At 38.0% G+C, this 6,840-nt stretch overlaps 1 long non-coding RNA gene across 3 annotated transcripts in view; it reads right to left on the bottom strand.

The window, feature by feature from the left end:
• Positions 1-5,660, bottom strand: part of LOC131197752 (uncharacterized) — a 47,796-nt gene extending 42,136 nt beyond the window's left edge. For 2 of the 3 annotated variants that reach the window (XR_009155022.1, XR_009155020.1), the window contains exon 1: positions 5,527-5,646. This is a non-coding gene — a long non-coding RNA (uncharacterized LOC131197752). Of the gene's footprint in view, positions 1-5,526 lie in introns of all 3 variants that reach the window. The other variant, XR_009155021.1, reaches the window with a different exon arrangement.
• Positions 5,661-6,840: the final 1,180 nt, after the last annotated feature.

Consider the following 6,840-nt stretch of genomic DNA (forward strand, 5'->3'; position numbering starts at 1 on the left):
ACTTCCCAAGCGTTTAGGACTGTGTGATGTACCGGCAAATTATGCGAGCAGATCCCAGTAAGGTGGCCTTCTGCAGCTGACCAATGGTGATTTTGTCAGCTCCAATTGCTTTTAAGCAGTGGTGGGATTCAAATAATTTAACAACCGGTTCTCTGCCCTAATGATTTCTTCCAACAACCAGTTCATCAAACTGCTCAGAAAGTTAACAACCGGTTCTCCCGAAGTGGTGCAAACTGTCTGAATCCCACCACTGCTTTTAAGTGCCTGCCTAGGTCTTTAGGCACAGCTCCCAGTGTGCCGAGTACCACTGGAACCACCTGCACTGGTTTATGCCAGAGTCTCTGCAATTCGATTCTCAAATCTTGATATCTGGTGACTTTTTCAAGTTGTTTCTCATCGATTCTGCTGTCACCAGGTATATGATGATGATGATGATGATCTCTTTTTTTCATTAAGCATGAAACTCAGTCAATGGAACATTTAAAAATGTGTTATAAATACGATTGACTGGTGCTAATGGTTGATACAGCTTGCTGCCAGCATCCTAGTTATCAACCAAGTATCTTCTTAAAATATATGATGTTCCGAGTAGCACAGTTTTTTGCAGTTCCGCTGGTGTTATTGCAGGAAGCTGCAATTTCTTGATGTGCTTTGTAAAATTCTTGGACATGGTACCAAGTGCCCCAATGACAATAGGTATTACTGTTACATGTTTCATCCATAGCCATGTAGTTTCGATGGCCAGGTCGCAATATTTTGTGATTTTTTCCAGTTCTTTTTCTTCAACTCTGGCATCTCCTGGTACTGCAATATCAATAAACTGTATGCTTCGGCCCTCAACAACTGTGATATCTGGCATGTTGTGTTCCAAATGACAATCCGTCTGTATTCGAAAGTCTCAGAAGATCTTCACTGTCTCATTTCGATAACTTTTTTCACTTTGTGCTCCCATGACGTTTTGGATACAGGTATGTTGTATTTTTTACATAATGACCAGTGGACTAATTTAAAACTCGATCATGTCTAGCTTTGTAATCAGTTTGTGCGATTTTGTTGCACTCACATATTAAGTGTGAAACAGTTTCAACTTGTCGTTGCAAAGTTGGCAGTTTGGGTTGCCAGTGGATTTTTGTATCTTCTCTTTCATGGCATTAGTTTGTAGTGCTTATTATTATTATTATTATTATTATTATTATTATTATTATTATTATTATTATTATTATTATTATTATTATTAACCATCTTTCTTAATCCTCTTATTGGTATTATTACTATTATGACTATCATTATTCTGTTGCTTTGCATGTACACTGAGAACTTCTGCACTGGAGACAAATTCCTTGTGTGCATAATCATACTTGGCCAAATAAAGTATTCAATTCAATACAAAGCATAATTAATATAAGCATCTGAGTTTTTAGAGTTGCCCTTTTTTTCTAGTCACCAATGATAATTTCAGTAACATATTTTTGAGATCACAAGAGTGTTGCAGAGGCTAATACATAGAATACACATGTATATACATGCAAAATATTTATTGCCTTTTCCCAGTTTTCCCTACACAGGTACTAAAGAACCTCAGTTTGGATGTACCTTATCAATAGTCTTGATTTTTTCTAAGGATGTAAATTGTATATGGAATGATGCATCAGATGATGAAGCTACAGGAAACACTATTTATACATTCTTCAAATTGGTTTTCTATTTATTTATTTTTTGTCAGTTCATGACATTTATGGTAGCATTCAATGTAAGAACTTAACCCTTGCTTCTTCTTCTTCTGACAAGCAACCAAGAACAGATTGGCCATGACATAAAATTATTTGTGATTATCTCTTTATGATATAGTGTGATTCAACTATGTTTAAAAAATAAGAAAAAAACATTTAAAGCACCGCAGAATTCTGGTTTTTTTAATACTTTATGATGAGTTTGCACTATTTGGCAAAGTGCTATAATAAATAACATCTCAGCTCTAGAAATTATTGGATGAAATGCATTGTTTATCAATTGGGGATATTATCCATGCAAAAACACAATTAAGAGTGTTTGAATAATCTTTTAGTAAAACCTAACAATATTTTCTTTCCCAAGCAATTTTGCATTACTGCAAAAATAGTAATGAAAGTGTGTCAGAAGGAAAGAAAATGAGGATTTCGGTCACTTCTGGCTTTGATTCTTTCCATCACTTATTTTAGTCCAACTAAAAGTAATTTTTTTTAAAAAAATGCCCAGACTGAACTAGATTTTGCAATAATGGTGTGACATATTTGAAGATATCAGGTTGGAATAGATCAGGGGTGTCAAACTCGATTTCACTACATCAGAGTTGTGTTTGACCTTGGGGAGCCAGATGGGCATGGCTGGGGTGAGCACGGACAGGATGGGCATGGCCAGCTCTCTGTCACTCATGTCAGAGTCACCTCCCAGGCTCTGTTTTTGGCCAGGACAGCTTCCTGCAGCCCTCTGCCAGCGAAAACAAAGCTTGGGCTCCATTTTCACCGGCAGAGGCACCATGGGCCAGTCCTTCACTGTTTCCAGGGCGGCCCCGTGGGCCAGAACTAAACACCTCGCCAGCCAGATGCGGCCTGCGGACCTTGAGTTTGACACTCCTGGAATAGATAATGAATGGATTCTCTTTTCAACGTATTGTGTTTTAAACAGAAATATACAGGACTAACTTTTTAATCAGATCAAATGGGCTAAAAATGAAAAAAAAAGGCAATCCAAAAAATAATACTTGGCACTCTCAAAGATCTTCAAACCATCTGCCTACAGTCACATATTTAAAAAGCTAATTCATAACAAAATGTGTTTTGAAATAGACAAAATCCTTTCCTTTCCAGACATTAACTATCTTTGGAATCTACAGCTAGATTCTCCCTGCCCAATTTTTCTTTCTGACTTTGCTAATTGAGATAACCAGATACGTGTCCACGAGTTTAAATCATCATCAATTAAAAGAACCCTTTCTAATCCAAGTGAAAATACATGGTCTTTTAGAAGTATTTGATTTCCTTCAGAACTTCTCATCTGTTTGTCATTTAAAGTTCAGGCCACTTTCCATATTTCTATCAAATGTTTGCCTCACATGAAAGTCTGGCAAAAAGAGTCTGGAGAATAGCATTTTTGAAGTTATAAGTAATCCGGTATTTGTTTGAAATGGAATGATCTAGGTAATAACATATGAGCTAGCAAATAAAGTTGAAGGACATATAATGTTTGACTTGTACTGAAGCACATGCTATGGAAGCTGCTAAAATGGCTTCCCTGTGGTGAGTGAGATCCCAACCAATCCTCTAAATAAGGTTTGAAATACTTATCTTGTAACTATTCCTTCTCATAGAGTGGGCTCCCATGTTCTCTCTTCCAGGTGGCCAGTAGAATATATGAAACTGAGGCAATGGAGACCCAAAAAATAATGGAAAATAAGCTAGTTCACGTGAGCACTGGGATAAACTTCCAGAATACAGAGGATCCTTCACACAGAGGGTAATACATGATGGTTTTCCTCTGAAGACTGCTCATGAGAACGAATGCACTGTGAGATATGAAGACTAGGATTCATGTGGGGCAGTGATGAAATGTAAAGTTTGTTACTACCGGTTCTGTGGGCATGGCTTGGTGGTGGTGGTGGTGGTAATGTGACTGGGTGGGCGTGGGCAACTTTTTTTTTATTTTTACAAGCATTTTTTCTACAATCTCTTCAGCCGAAGAGGTTATAAAAAATGCTTTTAAATGGCTCCTCTGATGATCCCAGCTGAGTTGCCTGATTTTCAGAGGCTTTTGTTTTCTTTTAACAGCATTTTTTTTGCCTTTAAAAGAAAAAAAAAGCCTCTGACGATCAGGCAACTCAGCTGGGATCGTCAGAGCCTTTTAAAAGCATTTTTTTACCACCTCTTCAGATGAAGAGGTTGTTAAAAATGCTTTTAAAAGGCTCTGGCGATCAGGCAACTCAGCTGGGATCATCAGAGCCTTTTAAAAGCATTTTACAAGGCTCTGATAATCCCAGATGAGCTACGCGATCATCAGAGGCTTTTTTTACTTTTAAAAGGATTTTTTTGGCCGAAGAAAAAATGCTTTTAAAAGTAAAAAAAACAACCTCTGATGATTGCGCGGCTCAGCTGGGCATGGGGGGTGGGTGCGGCAGGGATTTTTGCTACTGGTTCCCTGAACCACCTGCCATCGCTACCGGATCAGGCTATCCAGTCCAAACTGGGAGCATTTCACCCCTGGCTAGGGGTATGGTTAAGGAATAGGCAGTGGTGGAATTCATTTTTTTTACTACCCGTTCTGTGGGTGTGGTTTGGTGGGCATGGTATGGCTTGATGGGTGTGTCAGGGGAAGGATACTGCAAAATATCCATTCCCACCCCACTCTGGGGCCAACCAGAGGTGGTATTTGCCAGTTCTCCGAACTTCTCAAAATTTCTGCTACCGCTACTGTCAGAACCTGCTGAAGAGCACCCCTGGGAATAGGTAACCCATGAAGGAGTCTAAAGTTACAGTTGCCAGGTATCAAACAACTGACACCAAAATTAATTAAAATAAATAATAACACTTAGTTACATAGAAGTTGGTGTCTGAATGAACACAAATACTTTGGAAACAGACATCTATGTTGCATATATCTGATTTCAAAGTATCATAATAGAGTGATTTTGGAACCAAGTGACTGCTCACCAATTTTTTTTTTCCGGTAATGCTGGGAAAGATGAAAAGAAAGAGAAGAAGAAGCAATTAAGCAGCAAAGTGGATGGACTCAGGTACAGTGACAATGAGTTGGGAGACGTCAAACAACAGCTGACGGATAGATCATCATGCAGAAGATCCACCTATGAACAAGCTGAATATTACTTGGTGGCACATAAGCAAGTAAGCATGCAACATGGAAGACTTTGGGTACTGAAAATTAACAGTGTGCAATAACACTTGCATTTAACAGTTTCTTTCCTCTGTGCCTCAATTGTTTAATTTCAGATTGAAAATTTGAAGAATTGTACGATTACAAAATTCAAAGATAGCGTACTATGTATCTCAATGAACTGAGAAACAAAGTAACCAGAGAAGACAATGAATGCAGCCACCTAGCAAGATATGAAACATTCATTAAAAACACAATGCATTTTGGAAAACAAAATTTCCTTTCTCTGGAGTGTCAGCATCTGAAAAGAAAACCCTGTGGCACTCTTGTTATTATTTGATTCTTTAATGATGGAATGAAGTCATTTATTGTCATAGATAGCCAAATATTCCTGACATATGTTTTCTGAAATACACTTAATTTTTGATATGTCTGAAAAGAGAAACTCCCCCAGACATTCCCTTTTTATCATATGCATAGACTAAGCTGATGCTCTCATGCATGTATCCTTGACCTTGCCTGAAGTAACATGTATTTGACGATGCAGGACAGATGTAGTTGCTGCAAACAGCTGTAGCTTCTTGAAGTTTATTCCTATTTGCATTAAAATAGAAACTAATCTGAGCCAAATACCTAGTATACATGCAGCCTGGATCTACAGACCTTTCCCTTGAATCTTTTCGCTGAGAGCTCTTTAAAAACAGGTGCAGATGATATCTTCATTCTGAATAGATATGTAGCACGATAAGGTTCAGAACTCCTGGAGCAAACTGCTGAAAAAGTCATCATATCATCATGGCTACAATCTGTTGATAGAACAGTCACATTGGTCCAGGGATGGGAGAGGTCACAGAAATGGAGCCTACGGCTATTTTAAAGGGCATCTTAGGTATCATAGCCTTCATACTTTGCGTCAGCAAGTTGGAGATTCAAGTTTCATTCAAGGAATTGGGTCATTCTTTTTTAGCCCAGAGGGCAAAGTAAAAATAAACCTTGAGAACTGCCAAGGTATTGGATTGGACAGCTATGTCCCTTTCCTAGCCAAAGTTCTTTCACTTCCAGCAGTGTGTTCCCAGATAGGTGAAGCCAAAGTTCACAACTTTCACCTTTACACATTATAGCAATTCATTGGGTCACAGGAGGGAGCAGCCAAAGAATAGTGGAGATATTGAATCTGAATTCCACTTTGTGATACGTAAGGTGAGGACAGCAATCTTAATCCTGTATCACAGATTTAGAAAAATAATTTCAATGTTGTTCTGCTCTTTTTTCTACTAAAAGTGATTAGAGGAAAGCCTGCTTAACAAAAAATAATTTTCCACATCCTGGTGCCCTCCAACTGGGTTGAACTTCAGTGCTCTGTAATTTGCAGATGACATGGAAATTGAAGTTTAATGCTCCAGTATTCAATACCATAATTCTGAATTGTAAGAATATGAATTGCTCTTCCAGACTGAAGCATATAATGCAGAATGATAGAAAAAGTCTGTACAGTTGTCATCTACTATAGGACAAAGGTTGCTATTTGGACTTCATGTTATTTTTCTGGCCTGCTACCAGAAAATAATTTCCCTTCCTTATTTTCTGTATGTGCCTTTTCACATAATAAAAAAAACCATACTTTTTAAGGAGTTCATTTTGCATATGCTCTGAGATATTATGTCTTCCCAAGCACGCACATGCTGTATTGAGGTGGAGGACATTGTTGTAACTTTTGTAAGATGTAATTCTTTAATGTGGTTTGCATGATTTTCAAAATTTGAACATTTGGGAAGATAATTGCCATTATGAAAGGATTCAACATATCCCAAAGTTTTCTGCAATCAGTGGCAGAAAACTGCTGAGGTTTTGCACCTAGTTACATTGCTAAATTTGTAGCTCAAGACAAACATGATAGTCTAATAGCAAAAGACAGAGACAGTTTTTGTGTAATGGTTAAGGTACCAGGCTAAAAACCAGGAGATTGTGAGTTCTAGT

The sequence above is a fragment of the Ahaetulla prasina genome, chromosome 1, assembly GCF_028640845.1.
Source record: "Ahaetulla prasina isolate Xishuangbanna chromosome 1, ASM2864084v1, whole genome shotgun sequence".
In the NCBI taxonomy this organism is placed as follows: domain Eukaryota; kingdom Metazoa; phylum Chordata; class Lepidosauria; order Squamata; family Colubridae; genus Ahaetulla; species Ahaetulla prasina.